Source organism: Camelus ferus, chromosome 4 (assembly GCF_009834535.1).
Source record: "Camelus ferus isolate YT-003-E chromosome 4, BCGSAC_Cfer_1.0, whole genome shotgun sequence".
Taxonomy (NCBI): Eukaryota; Metazoa; Chordata; class Mammalia; order Artiodactyla; family Camelidae; genus Camelus; species Camelus ferus.
Genome location: NC_045699.1, coordinates 43021602 through 43041674, shown reverse-complemented (window position 1 = coordinate 43041674; position 20073 = coordinate 43021602). Strand labels below are relative to the sequence as shown.

General features: G+C 37.7%; 1 protein-coding gene across 10 annotated transcripts in view; it reads right to left on the bottom strand.

Moving 5' to 3' along the window:
- LOC102509688 (phospholipid-transporting ATPase FetA) overlaps positions 1–20073 on the bottom strand; it is a 64511-nt gene that overhangs the window by 29733 nt on the left and 14705 nt on the right. The window lies entirely within an intron of this gene.

The following is a 20073-nucleotide window of genomic DNA, read 5'->3' as shown; positions in this document are numbered from 1 at the left end:
AATAAATCATTACTGAGCATCTACTGCTTAGAAACCAGTGTGCTGGTTGCTGTGGGAGGATAAAAAGATGAGTAAGGTAGGGTCCTGACTTCATGGGACTTGTAATATAGTGGAGTCAGCCTCATAACTACAACACAAGACAAAATCAACACATCAAAACTCATAGGTGTTATGAACTATTACAAATAGCCCATTACCATGTTATGAAAAGTCTTAAAAACATATACTATCAATAGATCTTGTCCTGAATGAAAAATTTCTATAGCCTCTTCAATTCTTCATTGGTTCAATGAGCATTTATTGAGTTCTTGGGAGGTGTCAGGCCCTGTGATATGAACATTCATGTAAAAGTTTTTGTGTGGATGTTTCTTACATCAGGCAGTGCTTGAAGTTCAGAGATTTGCACAAATTGCAGAAAAGGTGAAAAGGGGATGTTTAGCTCTTTTTATGCAAGGATTTGAGTATACAGATTTGGAAATTACACAGATTAATTTGGAGAGAGTTAACATTTTCACAGTATTAGGTCCCCATCCAGTAGCATGCTATATCCCTGGAGAGAGAGAGAATTGTTGGTGTGCCCCCAGGAAGCCACTTCTTGGTGCATGATGATAGTGTCCGTACAATCACCTTGCTAGCAATACATAAACAAGTGGCTCTAAGTCCTGCCTGGGCTAGTGTACCACCCAGCTATGTAGCTTGAAGTTTGTTCTCCTGGACTACTGCATTTCTTTCCTGTTGTTTCATTCTTGTGATTACCAGGATTAGCTGAATAAAGATGGGGGAAGTTAAGATGGGACTGAGAGGATGTTTTGCTGTACTCTGCTTTGACTAGTTAATGGCTTATTTACAACTTTGTGACACAAGAGCTTCTGCTAACCATTGTAGGTCAGGTTATCCCAAGTGGTGGAACATGTATGGCTCAGATAATCTAGCTGCATCTAGGATTTAGAGCTGCTGCAGGGCCTATGCTCTTTGTGCAGGGACTTTCTCAGGGGCCTAGACGGCGGCCTGATTAGGGCAGAGTACCAGGGCAGTTGAGATTACCCAATCCATGAGCAGGCTACTTTTCTACTACATTCATATTCAATTTTCTCAGGTGCTGGTGAGTGAAATCAGTCTCTCTTATGCCATTTGCCCCTCCAATCATACCCAACAGACAAGGACAGCCTTTCCATTTATTCAAAAATATTATTTTATGACTCTAGATAAAGTTCTAGTATTTTCTTATTGAATTTCATATTTCTTATTTAATTTCATCCTAGATATCACTGACTATTTTTTAACTTAATAAAAGTCTAACAGGTTTTCCCAGCAACTGGTCTGGGTGCAACAGGCTATTCTCTCTAAGCCCACCAGCCCCAAAGGATGCATGGAGTTGAGGCTCTGCACAACAACTGAATACATACCTCCCTCCTTGAGCTTAGGAGTGAAATAAAGCAGGTAGACCCCAAAGATCAGAGTCTGAGTTGCTGGAGACAGACTGAGACTTCAAAGTGCGGGACAGGATTAACCTGCACCTAGTTCTGGCTCTTTGATCCCAGGTCTGTCATGAAAGAAAAGGAAAGAAAAAAGAAAGTAGGATTTTCATCAGGAAGGGAAGAGGGATTGAGGGCTAGAATGTCAGATTTCATTAGATGCCTCTAAAAAAGGAAAAGCAAGAATAATGAGAAAAGTGGTTAAAACTTCAGTATGCACAACCATTTAGAAGAAGAAACTAAAAGTCTGAGAGAAAAAGACAAGCTTAAAAAGAAAGTAGCTAGTCCTGTTTGAGATAATAAAGGCAGAAAAAATAGTTTTTTGACTAGATAATACAAGATTAATTCAAGATTCCCTAGGGCTTATGAATACGGTTGAATACTGGGATGACCAAGTGTTTTCCCCATTACTTGGTAATTCAAAGTTTATTCCTGTTTGGCTGAAATAAGAGTGACAAAATGTGAATTACGGATGAGAGGTTAGAACTATAGAAGATTGGAAATTAGCCTACACAAGGAGAGTCTAGGAAATGGTCTAGTTGAAGTAGTCATGACTATGGAATTTAAGGGGACAAACACCTAGATCTAGCCTCAGGTGACTGGGGAAAATGCATCCTTGATTGAGTCTACAGCCTATTTAGTAAAGGTCTGGTTTCACAAGGACTTGTGCTGAGAGCTGGCCTAGGGGTGGTAAAAATCATTGAATTGAAAGGGCCAGATATCTTAGTGAAGTTCCACAACGCAACTTGGTATTATAAAATGTGCAGTGGACTTAGAGTTAAAAATATGGCAGGCTCCTGCAGTGGTTAAAAACATGGGAACTATGTTCAATATTTTGTGATAACCTATATAGAAAATAATCTGAAAAAATATATATATAACTTTGCTGTACACCAAAGCTAATACAACATTGTAAATCAACTATATTTTAATTAAAAAAAAGGAATATGAACAATTGAGTCAGCCTGCCATGGTTCAAATCTCAATCTTTCACTTAACTGCTTTGGAATGTTACTTAATTTCTGAGACTAATTTTCTTCATCTGTAAAATGAATGATAATAATACCTACTCGAAAGGTTATTGTTAGAATTAATAAGTTAAGGCATGCAAAACATTTAAAAACAATTCCCAGTATATGAAAAATGCTCAGAAAATTTTAGCTATTCTAGACTGGGCTCTGTGACTAAATTGTTAAGTGGCTTAGGGCAAGTCAATTTCCATTTCTGGGCTTTAGTCTCCTCATATGTAAAACGGGGTAGTAATATCTACCTTATATGCTAACATGAAGGTTAAATGAGATAGTAATCTACATAATACCTGACATGTCAAAAATACTCATTAAATGATATTTTTTGTCCTTTATCTTATGCTATGTCAAGGAGATTCCATAAGCACCACTGATACAGTTGTCTGTGCTCAAAGTCGATTTTGAACTTTCGGCTATCTCCTGTGGGTGTACTAAGCTGATTCAGCCAGTAGAGAAGAAAGGGTACACAAGACACAGTCTAGTAAGGCAAACTCTACTTAGTCCTTTGGTGGGATGGTAATAGAACAGAAATGTCAAAATAGGAGAAGCCTCTGTCTAAGGATGTCCTTAAGAGTTTTGATCCAAATGCCAGGGTAAAAAACATAGCTCTTATGCAATCTTGATGTAATCCAACTTCAGGTTTTAGGAGTTAAAGCTACAGAAAACTGGAGATTAGCCCAGAGAAGGAAATGGCAGAAGGTAAAAGGAAAATGAACTCTGTAAGAGGGAACTAGAGAAAGTGGCACATTGAAAGAAAAGGAAACAGGAGGAAGAGGGAAGGAGAGAGAAAAAGGATAGCAGATAGCAGTCAGGCTTGGGAGGCTCTGAGCAAATTATCTCCTTGCTCCTAGTGGGAAATCAGTCAGAAACAGGATTTTCCAACCAAAGACAGAAGAGCAGTGAGATGATCTTCAGGAGTGCAAGTCTCTAACTAGTAGATTAGTCAAGGCCCCCTCTCCTTATACCACCAGACTCCCAGATCAGGTAAGCCCAGGTAATGATGACAGAAACAGCAGTAACCCCTTGCTGTCATTCTAGATCAATAGGTGGTTTCTCCCACGTCACTTAATGCATGTGGCTGAAACTTTCCCACCTCTAAAAATAAGTGAAGAGAGGTACCAGGGGAGGATAACTGACCTGACTAATTCCATAATTTCTGGAATTTCTCATCAGATTGGTTGGAGTCAATTTACAGAGAAATACTGGAATTTCTTAGATTCCAAATGATCACAATTTATACTACCATAGTCAAATAGCATAATCTGGAATATTATGGCTATCAGTTGATTTAGTTAACCATATGGCTTCAGTCTTGGGAACACAAGAACATTTGTATTTCATCTCTCCAGACTGCATTTCTAAGATATCTGGAGTACAGCCACCTGATGATATTTCCATCTAAAGAATGGTAAGAAGAAAGCTAAATGACATAGCTGAGAGTCATCATGGGAGAGTCTGTGGTCCTGCAGAAGAGGCAGTAACTAATTTGCTTTCTCATCACCATTTCATTACATATTTCTGTTTCAGTCTATCCACTGCTATGTCTCATGGTTTACATTCAGCTCAATTATCATACTTATGATACCATCTTCTCTCACTAAACAAAGAGCTCCTTAAAGATACAGACCATGCCTTTTTTCTTTTTTGTTTTCCTTAAATCTCTGTATCTCACTGCTTAGCTCAGCATTAGGCCCTGGATTTAATAAAGATTTGTTGAATGAATAAGCACACAAGTAAATAGATGATTAGAAACATATTTTGTTGAACTGTGATCAGATTTCTGTCCAAACCCCTCCAATGGAGGATAATAACCTTCTCCCTGTGGGAGTATTTACATAATCAGAGAAGAGCTGGGGTGAAAGAGAAACCCCAGCTACTAATTCTTTGTTGATCTTCCTATGCTAAGGTCAGCAAACAGGAGGATAATCAGCATGGCTGAGTAGGTGGGGTGGAGTGCGGTGTCAAGAGAAGCCTGGAGAGGAAGCTCACTAAAGTCTCGAATGTCATGAAAAGTCTAGTTCATGAATTACCGTGGCTCTCCTGTTGTCTATGCCTCTGATCATCCTCTACAGCTGCACTAATTCTCCTGTCCAATTTAGCAGAACAAGACTAGAACTGCTCAAAGAACAAGACATTAAAGAAAATCAACAATTAAAAAAAAAAGCAAACTCTAATTTATGAACAGGATACCATACAAGATTGGTTTGGCTGGCACAATTCAGGATGTGCTCAAAACCCAAGGCCCCACCCCCTATTCCTCTTGGAGACTTTTGGTTTCTGTCCTTCCCTTCCTGCAGGAGAAGCTGACAGAAACATCATCCATTCTACCCCAGGCAGATGGAAGAAGTTGAGAGTGGTGCTTTGCCATTCTGACTCATTTGGAATGTAGAACCAATGATTTCACATCAATGTGTTAAAGGTAGTATCAGTCATGTTTGACTGAACTGCCAGACATCACTTTCAGTTTTTCTCATTCATAAAACCTTCCGTAGGACAGGAGATGAGAGGCTGCTAAAGAAACAATTTAAGAGATTCAAAACTTAATCCCCTTTGTTTAGGGAGGCCAGGTTTAACAAATAAAAATACAAAAACAAAATATGTCCCAAATATTACATGGAGCATACTTATACTAAAAAATTATTCACTGTTCACTGACATTCAAATTTAGCTGGGAATCATGCATTCTATCTGACAACTTTGTCTTTTACTGAGATCAGGAAAAATTAGTTCAACTGTTGCTCTAACTTTTCTAAAGAAACAGAATTCTAGAAACTGTCTCTAAAAATTTTAGATGTCTGTTTTATTTTAAATAACTTTACTGAGACATAATGCACATACCATACAATTCATCCGATAAAATAAAATGTACAATTCAATGGGTTTTAGTGTGTTCACAAAGAGTTGTGCAACACTGATGTCTGTTTTTTGCGTTTATTTAGATGTGGTGTTGTATGGGGCTCTATTACTAAGGCTCTGATTAACTTTCTGCCCTACATGCCACCATATCTATGCCCTCCTCCTTCCTGCTATTTCTTTTTCTTTTTACTTTTTCTGTCCTTTCCTATTAATTTCTCCAACTTAGTTATTTTCCCTTTGTGATTACACTTTTTTCTTTAATTGTTTTTCAAATCACCAATGTAATACATAAATATATTTTACCTCTAAAAGATCCAAAACCAGAAATATAGAGAGAAAAAACATAAAGTTTTACTTTCCCATGCCTTCCACTCCTTCTTCCTTTTCCAAGGAAACTACTGTTAATAGACTGGTGTATAGCCTTTGGGTCCCTTCCTTAGGGTATTTACCTACAAACATACATACACACACACACACACACACACACACACACACACAACAGCTGTATTTTTTTTAACAAATGAGATCCTGCTATATTGCTCTGCTAGTTGCTTTTTTCATTTCACACTACGTATCGGAGATCTTTCCATGTTAATATATACAAGCATGTCTCACTCTTTTGAATTTACTACCAGTATTGTTTAACTACCTAGCAATACTTGTTAATAATTTTTCTTGTTGTGTTATGGCAGTTTATGATAACAATCTTGATATTTGTATATGTGTATGAGTGGTCAAGGAGAGGGAAAGGAGAAATACAGTAAATGGGACAAGAACAGGGGGAGCTCTCTAGGCATTGTGTGAGAGATAATTCAGTAGAACCACACAACATATATGCAAAACAGTAAAGCAACAGTTCAAGGCAGGATATAAACAAGATTAAAAATGAACTGTAGAAACCCAAGAGAACCAAAATTGTACGTCCCCACAAAAACTTGTACATGAACGTATATAGCAGCATTGTTTACAATAGCCAAAAAGTGGAAACAACCCAAATGTCTATCAACTGATGAACAGACAAACTGCGGTATGTCCATACAATAAAATGATATTCAACCATAAAAAGGAATGAAGTACTGATACATGCTACAACATGGATGAACTTTGAAAACATTAAGTGAAAGAAGCCAGTCACAAAAGGCTACATATTATATGATTCTATGTAAGTGTAAATGGGTTATATATATATATATATACACATATATATGTCATGTCCAGAATAGACAAATCCATACATAGAAAGTAAATTAGTGGTTGCCAGGGGATGGAGATGGGGGAATTGGGAGTGAATGCTAATGGGTATGGGGTTTCTTTTGGGGGTGATGAAAGTGTTCTAGAATTAAATTACGGTCATGGTTCACAATCCTGTAAACATACTAAAAATCACTGAGTTGTATGCTTTAAAAGGGTGAATTTTATGGCAAGTGAATTGTATCTCAATACGGCTACTAAGTTTAAAAAAAAACTATAGAAATCAAGCACTATAGGAATTCAAGAAGGAAAGATAATGCCAGAGGGTGTGGGGACTGGTGGATAGAATTACTGGAGAAGGCTTCAGGGAGAAGGACTTGCACTAAATCTGAAAGATGAATGTAGGTTCAGGATAGATGTAGGGAACACATATCTAGGCAGGAAGAAGAGCTTAATGAGATACTTGGTCCTGAGACAAGCTGTATGATAGAACAGTTGGTAGGAAGAGTCTGAAGGAGGCAGGAAACAAGGCAGTCAGGCCTTTGATGTCTATCAATGATCTTAAATTTTACCTCATAGCTGACAAGGAATTCCGGAAAGATTTTGAGTAGGGAAAAATGTAATATTACTAGAATTTCAGAAAGATTAATATGATATATTTACAGACTGCAGACATAAAGATCACTTAAAAGATTGCTGCAAGTATGGAGATTCCTCAAAAGACTAGGAATAGACTTACCCCAGATCCTTTCAGTACTTTGATTCACCATAGCAAAGCATGGAAGTGGTACAGAAATCCTCTCTAACACTATTCCAGATCCACTTGCTCTGTCCACACAAAGTCTGCAAAGGATGATCTGATCTGCCTCAGCAACATCTTTTCACATTGGCCACCTCCTTTTTAGCAGGAGGTGGTTATAAAGGATGGGGAGAGGAAAGGAACACATGCTTTTCTGATGAACCTCCAAATAAAAGTATAAAGTAAGATAAAAGTACAAAAGATGAGAGATTGTTACTACTCAAATTTTCAAATGACAAAACACCAGAGCTTGTGATTGTAAGTACGAAGTATTTACTTCTGCAAAGTATATTTCCTTTCCTGGTCAGTTTGCTTGATTGGTAGCTTGGCCCGTCTGTTTATCTGTCACATACGAGAGTGCACACACACATGCATGCCCACATGAATACTTTTTAGAGGCAATAATAATGACATACAGATTTAGAGTTCACCAACCTCCACTTTGTCTGCCCTCACTTTGCCTATCAAGTAGAGACATTGCAGAGTAGTTTCCAATTATAATTCCATGGAATTTCTGTAAAGGAAATACAGAGATTTAGAATGAGAATTTCTCATTGCTTGATATCATTTTACTTAAATGTATGCTTAAGAAGATTGGAATTTGGATAAAATCCTAAATAAGTCTACCTCTAAAATGCTTATGCTAAATTTTAGAATTCATTTCATACATCCTTATCATAAAGTTATATTTTCAAACCTTGGGAAACAAATTCTACTTCTTGGCAACGAAATCTAAGCTGATAACTATAATAAGTCAGAAAATTTATCTGAAACTTGGAAACAGGCAAAAAAGAAATTATTGGGTGATCTTTTAGTGAAGTTCTGGGCTTATACCTTTGATTAGTTTTCTATTGACTGGTCTACTCTATATCTGCATAGGGCAGTGATTAACTTGTAGATTTTTACCCAATATAGATACAAGTATTTTATGTCTGGTGGAAAAGATAACTCCAAAGGTTATGATTAATGCACTTTAGGACTTAAATTAGTTTTGTGTGTAACTGAGAAATCTTAACACTTCTTTATGAAATTGCCTACCAATACATGGCTCCTAAGTTTTCATTTGAACTGGTCTTAACATCTTATTGATTCCTTCATTAATTAATGAGATATCTTTGACATCTCTTCATTTTCTATTTATGAGTCTTTTTTTTTAACCTTTTGAAAATTATACTTTCTCAAACTCCATGAGTATGCTACATAGAAAATCCTTCTTTCTCTCCATCCTTAACCCAATTCAGGAAAGGCCAATAAAGTACATTTATTTTAATTAATTAATTTCTTTCAGGTCTCCTAAGTCACTAAGTGTGCATAAGCCAAGACTAGAAAACTTTACGTGTAGCTTCGTCTTAAGTTATCCCCCTCAAATCAGATGGGATAAAAATCCATAATCTTGACAGGAGTATAAAGTCTAAGTAAAAGAGTGTTTACAATCAAGGGATATTCAGCTGTCAGAAAAAAAAAATTACCTGGACACAACTGTGATCACTTTAGAATAAGAATGCTTCTTCAAGGTCTGCCCTCAGTGAGTTCCAAGTAACCTCATCAAGGATACAATTCATATTTCAATAATCTAGGCAGAGCTGCATAAAGTAACTTTATGAGCCAGGGAGTTAATAGCAGTTAGATGAAAAACAATAGGGAACAAAGTGCTGGGTATTGTGACAAATTGGTCAGTACACGCTTTCTATAAAAGTATCGAACATTTTTTTAAAAAGCAAAATTAAATATTGTGTAGGCCGAACAAAATTCACTTGTGCTGCAATCTTTATACCCCAACCTAAGGGCTGTTTCTTCTGTCACCAGAATCTGTGTGCTCCTAACCAACACTAGCAGTTCTAACAGCACCACTCCCTAGGCACCCAGTCGTACTCTCAGTTACCTGCACCCCCAAAGTAGGCTCAGGGTTCATACTGTTGCTGAGAAGGGACAACCAAGGATGGGATATCCTGAAGTTCTGGATTCTCTCCAACCCCTGCAGGGCCATCAGCCACTCTGAAAGGGCAGCCTGGCCAAATGCACACAAGCAGCACAGCTTGGAATTTGAAATGCTTGTAAGACACTTAACAGCCAGCCAGGGACCTGAGTAATGACTCCTTAGCTGGAACCAGGCACTCACCCAATCTTGTGACACTCTCTGCACACACATCACATTACACAGCAGCCAACTGGAAAGTACGTTTAAGCTGTTTAACTCAGAGGAGTGGAAGAATGGGAGGGAAGAGGGGAAGAAATGGGATGTGGGAGGAAAAAGGGAAGAAATAGAGCAAAAAAAGGATTAGGAGTCAGAAAACTGAGTTTCATTTCAAAATCTGCTACTAATTAAGGACAATATGACTTGGAGCAAGTTATTAACCACTTCACATCTCAAATTTATTCTAAAATGAGGATATGTGTGTATGTGTGTGTGTGTGTGTATAATTTTTTATAAAAAAACAAAATACACTAATTAGATCCAAGATGGAGAAAAACCTGGTAAGGAATAAATTTGCCAGAGAGAGGTTTAGGGGTAATTATGTATTACAAACTAAGCACAACATTAGTTTCCATTAGGGGGCTGAGAAGAATAGCTACAAGAGGATTAAATTAAACAATATATGGAAGGGTAGGCACAGAGCTCAGTGGTAGAGTATGGACTTCACATGCACGAGGTCCTGGGTTCAATCCCCAGTACCCCCCTTAAAAATAAATAAATAAGTAGTGTATGAAAATGTCTGCCACAGTACTTGACACAAAGTAGTCAATCAATAAATGGTGGTGTTTTCAAACTTTAATATGCCCTCCAGATTGGTTTTAAAAAATCAAGTCTAATAATACTGTGTTTGAGAGAAAGTGGAACCACTGGAACACTTACATACTGGTGGTGTTAAAAACTGGACAACCACTTTGGAAAACAATCTGGCCTTATAAAGTTGCTGGAGCATCTACCCTATAACCTAGCTAGTCCATCTTATATATACCCTAGAGAAACTCTCATACTATACCATATACAAGGATGAGTGCAGGAGCACTGCTCAGAACAGCAAAACTGGAAACCAACCAAATGGTTATTAATGGTAGAAGGAAGAAGTAACTTGTGGTGTGTTCATACAATGGAAAGTGACACAGGTGTGAAAATGAGCGAGCTAAGTTATACACGTTAACACTGTTAAATCTCAGGAATTTAACATTAAGGGAAAAAAAAAACAAATTGCAAAAGAACACATAATCATTCCACTTACATAAGGTCAATGATCATGTAAAACTGTATCATCAGGGATAAATACTTTCAAGGTAAATCTTTATAGAGAAACAAGGGAATAAAAAGTACAAAATTCAGGATCGAGGTTAGGGAGGGGGAGGGGGAGGGGAAGGAAAAGGCATACTGAGAGCTTCAGGCTACACTTGTGCTCATGCTGTTACTCTTTACAATTTACACATTTGTTACAATCTTTATTCAATATATGATAATAACAAAAAACTGAAAAATTAAAATGAACAGACTAGTAGGAAATACTCTTCCTACCTGACTCAGGAGAGTAATTTTTTAAGTAACACTTATTAAAAGAGTAAGCCCAATTCAGGTTACTACATTAAAATTTTTTTAATTTATTTTGAGATAATTTTAAATTTACAGAAGAGTTGCAAAAATAGTACAGAGAATTTTCATATATACCCCACCCACCTTCTTATGTTAATATCTTACCTAACCATAGAACAATTAACAAACTAAGAAATTAACCTTTGTATAACCCTATTAACTAAAGTACAGAAAATATTTATTTCTTTTACGAATTCTTTCCACTAATATCTTTGTTGTTGTTGTTGTTGTCCTAGGACCTAATCCAGGATCCCATGCTGCATTCAGTTATTTGTCTCCTTTAGTCTGTGACTGTTTCACATTCGTTCCTTGTTTTTCACAATCTTGACAGTTTTGAAGGGTACTGGCCAGTTCTTTTGTAGAATGTGCCACAACATGGGTTTGTCTGATGTGCCCTTCTCACTGAATCATGTCAGGGGATACCCGCTGTTGTATGTATTCCTGGTGATGTGAGCCTAGAATGCTTGTCTAAGATGGTGTCTGCCAGAACGCTTCCCCATAAACTTATAATTTTTCCCTTTGAAATTACTAAAAATTTGAGGGGAGGACCATCACATTTTAAAAAGAAGGTTGAAAAACAGTCGAGTCATAAAGGAGTCATTAAAGAGAAGTCAAAAAATAACACCAGCCTCTAAAAGACATGGTTATATGAACTAAAGCTCCTCATTTAGACATGAGAATCTAAAGGTAGCAGAAGAAGGTCCCACCTTGAGGTGATAACCTCCAAGCGGCTTAGACCTTAAACTGAATCGCACAACATGGAAATGAGGATGACCTTACAGAAACTTGGGGTTGAGGGTAGAATACTGATCCACTGATCAGTATTAGCCTATAGAGCTCGAATTGGCACTACATTGCAAACCAGTCAAGCCACAGCTGTGATTCTGTGCTGCCAGCATTCTGCACCCTCCACAGCACACCTGCTACATACAAAAACCTGGTGAGTTTACTAGGTATGAAGTTTTAGAGAAAGTCTAAGTTTATTTTGAGCTCGTTTTGAAAACAACATAAACTAAAACACAAAGCAGTCTAGCGACGGCGTATTTCTGATGCCAGCATAGCCAATGACTCTCAGTACTAGACTATCCTAGGCCGCATGCACACAAGTCATTATTGGCTCTCAGTGAATAAATCTGTCTTCCAGGGACTGGAGCTCTTTACCAAAGAAGGAATAAACCCCTGGTCAACTTGAATGTTTTTGAGAACCTGACGAAAGGACTCTCACATAGAAGTAGATGTGCCCATAAACCTCTGACTAAAATAAGAGCTACATTTCCCCAAAACTTGTGTAAAATCATGGAAGCTTCCAGTCTATTCCATTAAGGGTTTCTGAGTTAGCTATTCTATCCAATGCACAAATTCCCAGAATTATTCTAGAAATCAACATTCTCCCATTCCAATTCTCACCATATGAATCTCAAAAAGGTAATAAAAGTTTTCCTTTTTAATGCAACAGAAGCACATATACTACAAAAAAAAAAAAAAAAAAAAAAGCAAGTCTTACCCAGAAATGCTTTTAAAAGGCACAGCCTGAAACCTGCCAGCACTCCATACTACGTCTCTCTTCTCAGTTCCAATCCATGCATTATCCCCTCCTTATTTCAATCACAAATTCTTTCTGACAGGAAAACACTCTAGGAAAACAAAGATTTCCTAAATTTAGTAACTTTAAAACTCTGGGAGACGTAGGAAGACATGAAACGTTTGCTAGTCTATCATGCCATTGAGATGACTAGATCTCCGTCAGTTTCCTACGTCTAACTGATTCCGGGCTTCTGGGAACTTGCCCAAATCCTTTTTTGTGGATTTTTCTTCCTTCTGTTTCCTCTAGATAGCAAAAATGAAAAGAGTCTCAAAACCCGCCTTTTCAACCTGCTTCTTCCAAAACTGGTTCATGGACCCCTCACAATCTTTCAATTAACTTGGATTTGGTTTCAGGTGGTTTAAAGCAAAAAGCCAAAGATGAATGCAAAACAAATTTCAAACATAAAATGGAGTAGAAAAGAACCTGCAAAACTGCAGTTTCTTAGCTAGTTTTTATTTTCAGACTCACGATCTTCCTCAGGAGTTATCTGCTCAGTCTATAAGGCAGGCTTTGTAAAGCAACTGTGTGCTACAAAACCCCTTCTTTTCTGCCTAGAACTTTAAACTGGGTCTGAACAAATATTGGGGTCCATGAAATATCCTTCTGGTGCTTGGTCACTTTGCAGTCTCATAGAGAAAACTCCTTATTAGGTAGCATAATGCTAATGCTTTGGGATGGTTTATTTTTCTCTTTTTTTTAGTCTATAAAAATGAGTCAATGTTTACTAAGCTAGTCTTAACTGTTCTGCACATATAGGTAGTTAACAGATGTCTGTTGAATGGAATCTTGGAAACAAGTGCTATGTTCTTTTATTAAATAAATATTATTTGTTTTAAAATTGGGGGCAAGAGAGAGAGAGGAGAAGGAGCACCGACTGGTGGGGAGTTCAAAAACCCCTGTTCTATTCTCAGCTGGATTCTCAAGTTATTTTTACCTAAAGCAAATGACTCTTTCCTTAAGTTTTCCAGCTTTTCTTATCTGCAATAAAGGGCAATACCTGCCACTTCCCTTTCTCACTCAAGAAAAAAAAAAAACCAATGTAAAGCAAGGGTTTTTCAAATGGTGTTATGCAGAGAAAGGAGGTTTCAGAACCCTATTCTGAATTGGATTAGGGGTAGAGGGAAGCAGAGGAGAAGGGTACTTCCTCTCCCTTAACTTGAGTAACTCTAATTTTACTAGGGCTTTTCCTATATTTTAAATTGGAAAAGTAGTTTCTCTTGCTAAAAACAAAGTTGGAAGATCAGCTGGTACTTCTGGGGTAAGTACTTATTTGAGTAAGTTAAAATGTACATTTTTAGAGGGAACTTGGCTTCCAGCTAGGCCAGGTGCAGTTCAAAGTCTTTAGACAGTCTCTCTCAAGGTACCTAAGATTGGCATCTATGCGGCCTTGGCACAAATTCCCAACAAAAGCTGGGACTACTGGGAACCGCTTGAAGGTATTTCACTTTCACACCTCCATCTTTCCTATTCCCCAGGTCAGGCCCCACAGTTCATTAAGACACTTTGTCTTCTCCTCCCTTGTTTTCATGACAATTCATTCTCTTGTTTTTTCTGCTTTGCAGTTGATGTAGTAGAGTTAGACTGACCTAACTCTAAACCCGGAGCCAACACTATCAAACTTATGACCTTGGGCCAATGATATAATCACTCTTAACTTTAGTCTCCTTATCTCTCACATGAGATAATCACTTCACCTTGGTTGCAAAGATTATGTAAAATAAAGTATATCAAGCATTTTTTTTTACAGTGCCTTGCATATAACAGGTGCTCTTCCCCCAAAGCACTGTTCTTATCCCTGTTTCCTGTGCTTACTTTCCCTGAGTTATGATACCATATCCTCTCATTGCATCTCTAGCCTTGGCTCCTAAAACCATCTCTAGTCCCAAATTCATATGATTAGACATTTCCTAACTAGATAACTATGTCTCACAATGGCATTTCTTACCTTCCACGATTTTAAGCATACCTGCTCCTCCCCCTTAGTATTCTGTAACTTGTCCATAAAATCTAAGAGTTACCTTCTGTTCCTCTTCTTCCTGTAGACTCTATATACTCCATCTGAGGGTCTCTTGAAGCTATTACCTCCTTTCTAATCTCACTAATATCATCTCAGATTATACTTTCCTCCCCAATTCAATACACCCTGTTATTTGCTTCCAACTTTTATAAACTATCCACTGTTGCCCTGCAGCAGAACACTGATAATGTCTTCTTACTGATCAGCTCAAAAACCTTCAATGCTTCCCATGGGTTACTGAATGAAGTTCAGATATATTATCAGCCACACATTCAAGATGCTCTAATTTGAATTCAAACTGTTCTTTCATTTTTCTCTTCCACTATTTACTTTTACTCAAACTGGCCTATGTACTTTTCCCTCTATATGGCCCATGCTGTCCTGCACCTGTGCCACTGCTCACACAGTTCCCTCCAAGGGTAATGCTCTGCTCTTTACCAGCCAAAGTCCTTCAAACGTTATTTTACAAAGGCCAACTCAAATCCCATGAACTTTCCAATGAAGTTTCTCTGGTCTCTTAATCCAGAAATAATCTTTCGCTCCCTCCAAACTCCTATACTACTTGGTTGATGCTGTTCTCCTAAAACTATTTTTTATTCTCATTTTTCTTGTGTTATAATTATTTTTTTGAATTTTATCTCCCCTGTCAGGTTGGTAAGTTTGAAAATGTCTAATTAATTTATGTGTCTTCTAAAGCCCTAGCACAGGGCCTGGCTTCCAAGTAGATGATTGGTAAATAAATTTTTAAAATTTTGAACTTGAAAAAAGAATGAAGACCAAGAGTAGGTAAGTTCATTAACAATATCAGACTAAGGAAAATCTTTCTGAAAAGTACATGTTACAAGATGTCACCTGCTGGGGGAGGGTATAGCTCAAGTGGTAGAGTACGTGCTTAGCATACACAGGGTTCTGGGTTCAATCCCCAGTACCTCCTATAAAAATAAATAAACCTAATTACCTTCCTTCCCCACCAAAAAAAACCCCAAAAAACTAAAAAAAAAAAGAAAACTAAAAAAAGATGTCACCTACTGACAACTTCATCAAGACAAACGCTATAAAGAACGCAAACACTATCTGGTGATGTTTAAAATCAGTTCTGGGATCTGTACCTTCCTCAATTAAAACCAATCCAAAGACACATTCCCCTTAGCTTCCCTACTTCATTAGATACAAACATGGCAGTCATAAAGCGGGGAGTGTCCGTGAATAACATAATCCAAAACCCTAAACTGTGAGGGATTTCTGGGCCCCACATGTCACTTCTCTGCTGGTGGTCTATATTCCACTACTCTACTTCACAGTAGAAGGCAGAACATTTTTAATGCTACCAGGTCAACAAGCTGTGGGAGTTTAAGTCACTCCAGTATGAGGTTCCCTGTCCCCAGGGAACTCTGGCTTTGAAACTAAACTGGGAACATCCCTGGGTCACAGTGCCACCTAGAGATGTCAAGAGGTTTTCTCACATCATATGGGGTTTCACTGGGTCTAAGGAGAGTCACAAAGGGATCAAGTTGAACTAAATTAAACTAAGCCCAAGTGAGAAGAATCACATTGCCTTCCCCTCCCACCAGGAATGTCCAGGCTGGGAGCCATCCTGGATCTTGCATGGCCTCTCAGGGTCACTATGATTACAGAATTTCATAACTGGAAAAGCACTGGGAGATACCTGGTCCATTCTCCCACCCGCAGCCGTCATTTCCTGTGTTTAGCAACCAGGAATACTTCCAGTGAAGATGAAATCATTCTTTTCTCAGGACAGCCTCTACATTTTCAGACAACTCAATTTATAAACTCCCTTATTCATTAAATTTCTCCTGACTCCTATAAGGCCTGGAGGCAAGCAAGCACCAACAACAGGGCCTGCCTAAGTTCTATCTTTATCTTTCCCCAGCTGGAGAGCACTGAGATGAATAAGAACAAGCACCCAGCTCTTGAGTGTGCTACTTTATGTATTACTCTCCTTCCATCATCACTTTCCATCATGTGGTAATACGGTCAACTGTACTAGGTGCTGGGCCCGGGGGTCCTGAGCCCTAAAATATGGCTGATTCACCTACTATATGAGCAGCAACCAATAAAGTGAATTATGAGCACCTCACTTGTTTCTCAGCACAGATCTAGGACATCTTAGCTTTGCTGCTTGTCCTAACACTCAACTGTAATCTTATCCAACCTCAAAGCCTTTAGGGATTTCAGTTCTCTATTTTATCTCTCAGAGATTTCCAATAACCTTACTGACATTCACTCTACATACTTCAAGTCCAACAAATCCAAATCACATGCTAGCTTAGTTGGTTGGGCCTCCCAGACAAATGCTGTCTGAAGCAAGAGTTCTGCTCATTGCAGTTCTGACAACAGACTGAGCAGGTGGGCAAAATTATTTATTCTTACAGACTTCCTCAGTGAGTCCAATCTAACAGAAGATCCTGACACTCCCTGAATTTCAGTAACTACTGATGGACTTCCTCTGACTTATGCTTAGTGGTCAGCTATGTGGCTGACCTCAAGAAGTTTGTGGTGCTTGATAGGCAAGCTATAGGACCCAAAATGGTGTATATATAGTAGAATCTGGGAACAAGATTTTAAATTCACCCACACTCTTGAAAGAAAGTTAACAAGACTTCAACATTAATGAATGCTTAACCATCTATGGAAATATTCCCTGAAGTAATCTGCTTAGGAGATGACTTACAAATGTGATAAGATTAAAGTACAGCCTAAATAAATCTCAGCATGGGGCTTAGGGTTCCTCGCCAGAAAGGGAGGCATGAAGTTAAAATAGGACTAATCTAAGAGAAGCTCTACTTATTAAAACTAACATGCTGGTCATGACAGAGTGAAGGAAAGTCAGTTTTTAGAACAGAAAATTCTGAAACATTTATCACTGCTTAAACCACTGCCTGGGGAAAAGTTTCTCTGATTATAATGCCTATCAGAGTTACTTGGAAAAAAATATCACTAGAAGACAACAGTTTATCAGACTATCAGAATACCGTATCTTAATGCAAATACCACACAAAAACATCTAGTTCTCTTTGTTCTAATTCTGGGATCTCTAATTTGGCCTCCTGGGTAGAGCTGGCCACTAGAAGGCAATGCCCTGGAAATTATTAGATTTTCCATGGTAAAACTTCTAAAGTAGCTATTTTGTTGATAAATTATTATTTCCAGAAAGAAAAGAGTGCACTGATCCCTTGGGACCTGGTCCTCCTAGGACAAACTGTAAATTGAATTTCTAAATTTGTATACCTCGGATTGGTAAGGACCACATCAGGATACAGATTTGAGAGGCTCCTCTTTAGCAGTCTGCTGTCTCAGCCTCACTCCCGCATTGCTTCACAACAACGTGGTATTTTGTAAAACTTAATGACTGTAGACTCATGAACTCTAAGATTTTCTTAACTCAACCCTGTTAAGACTACTTTGAGTCTCAGTCTTCTCATATGTACATAAGCAGGTTGGACAAGATAATTTCTACTGCCCCTTCCAGTCTTAGAATTATTCCATGACTCTAAAAAATTATTAGAAATAAAAAGATTTCAGTAAGATGCCTAGTTACAAAATAAATTTACAACTAAAAAGCCTTTATAGATACTTACAATAAAAAGAAAAAAAAATGGGAAAAGTATCACTTAAATAGCAACAAATTTTCAAACAATGAGGCATACATCTAACAATAAATATATAGATCTATATGGTAAGTCACTAAATTTTACTGAGGGCCACAGAAGACCTGAACAGAGAAGTATCATGTTTCTGAATAGTGAGAGGCAACATTGCAAAGGTATAAACTATCCCCCAGATTAATCCACAAATTTAATGTAATCAAAACCAATGGAAAAAAAATTTTAACTTGAATAAGTAATTTAAAAATGTATCTGTAAAGAGAGCACTCATTCACTATCTTTTCCAGTTGGAGTTTCCTAGAGGAGGTAGAATTTCATGAGTTCTTTGAATAAAAGGAAACACTTGTGTACTTTCTGAAGGCAAAGAAACAATTTACATTGCTTTAATATATCATCAAGCCTAGCATACACATGTAGTACTGTAAACCTGGCATTGTCAGATTTAATTATTTGTGTAAAGTCACCTTTCACGGGCACACTATAGAGTGATTTTGCTGAAGCATAAATCTGAATTGGGTGCTCTGTGAAACAGTTAGTGTGCAGTAGAAACTAAGACAGTGGGTGCACCTAGCTGATTGCCTAGAATTTGTACCTCAAAGATGTTTTTCTTTCTTTTTTTTTTTTTTTTGTCTACTTGCTCTCTCATACATAGTAATTTTCATTTTAGACCCATAGGTTCTTTATCTATGCAATTATATTTTATTTTAAATTATTTTATTTTTATTTAATTATATTTTATTCCATGAGAAGAATTATATACTACAAGACATTCACAAATTTAGTGACAGCTGACAGTCACAGTCTTACTCATTAATGGAGTCCCCCCACCACACACACATACAATGGTTGGTTATAAGGCTCTGAAGAAGCAGAGGAAGAGCATGACAAGGTCAAAGTGGGAACAGAAGTGGCTAGGGATGAATGGTCAAGGATCAAAAAGAAAATACAGATTGGGGGAGATGAAAGGAGAGTGAACAAGCATGCTGAAGTTTAAATGAAGTGAATAAGTTTATAAAGAGGTTCTTAAATTCATTAAACAAACATGTCAAGTATTACACTAGGGCTAGGGAATGCAGAAAAGGATCAGACACCATCCCTATCACTGCCTTAAAGAAATTAACTGTCCATTAGGGGAGACAGAAGAAAAAAAACTGCTATCCAGTGTGGTGGGTAGTACGACTAAGGCAAGGACAGGGTGTCATAGAGGCGCAAAAGCTGAGCATTTAAGCCAGATTACAGGGATCTGGTAACACTTCTTGGAGCAGATTCTGAGCTGAGTCTTCAAACACAAAGATAAGTTAGTTAGCTTAGTGAACATGGTAGACAGGGTTTTCTGGGCAGGAGAGAGGAACAACTTATGAAAGGGCATGCAGTAGAGTACATTATTGCAGAATACTACTGAATACTTTAAAAGGTATGTTAACATAATCAGACTTGTGATTCAGAAAAATACAGCATCAGTGTGGAGTCTAGCTTGAATGATGTTCAGGAAATGAGCTAAGATGTTGCTATTCATAATTCAGAGGAAAAATATTGAATAGATGAGTTAAGGCACTGGCAATGGGGACTGGGAGAAGAGGTTACATTTGACAGTTATATAAGAGCTAAAAATCAACACAGTGGAACTTATCCTGGTAAATTTACTAAACTTACCAGACTTCAGTTTTTAGACTCAGAAACTTCGCTTTGGCTGCTCATTGAGACTGAACACATAATTCAAATTAACTTTAATAAGGTTTTAGAGGCTGATGTAAAACCAGAATGGGAGATGATTATTTGCAACAAAATAAATAACTGTCATGGTGACTATTTGCTTTGGCACATCCAGACATTTTCCCCTTGTGAAAAGATATACATGAAGAACCAGTCATAATCAGAGGGATGCTTGATCTACATGTTATTAGAGGCAAGGAATA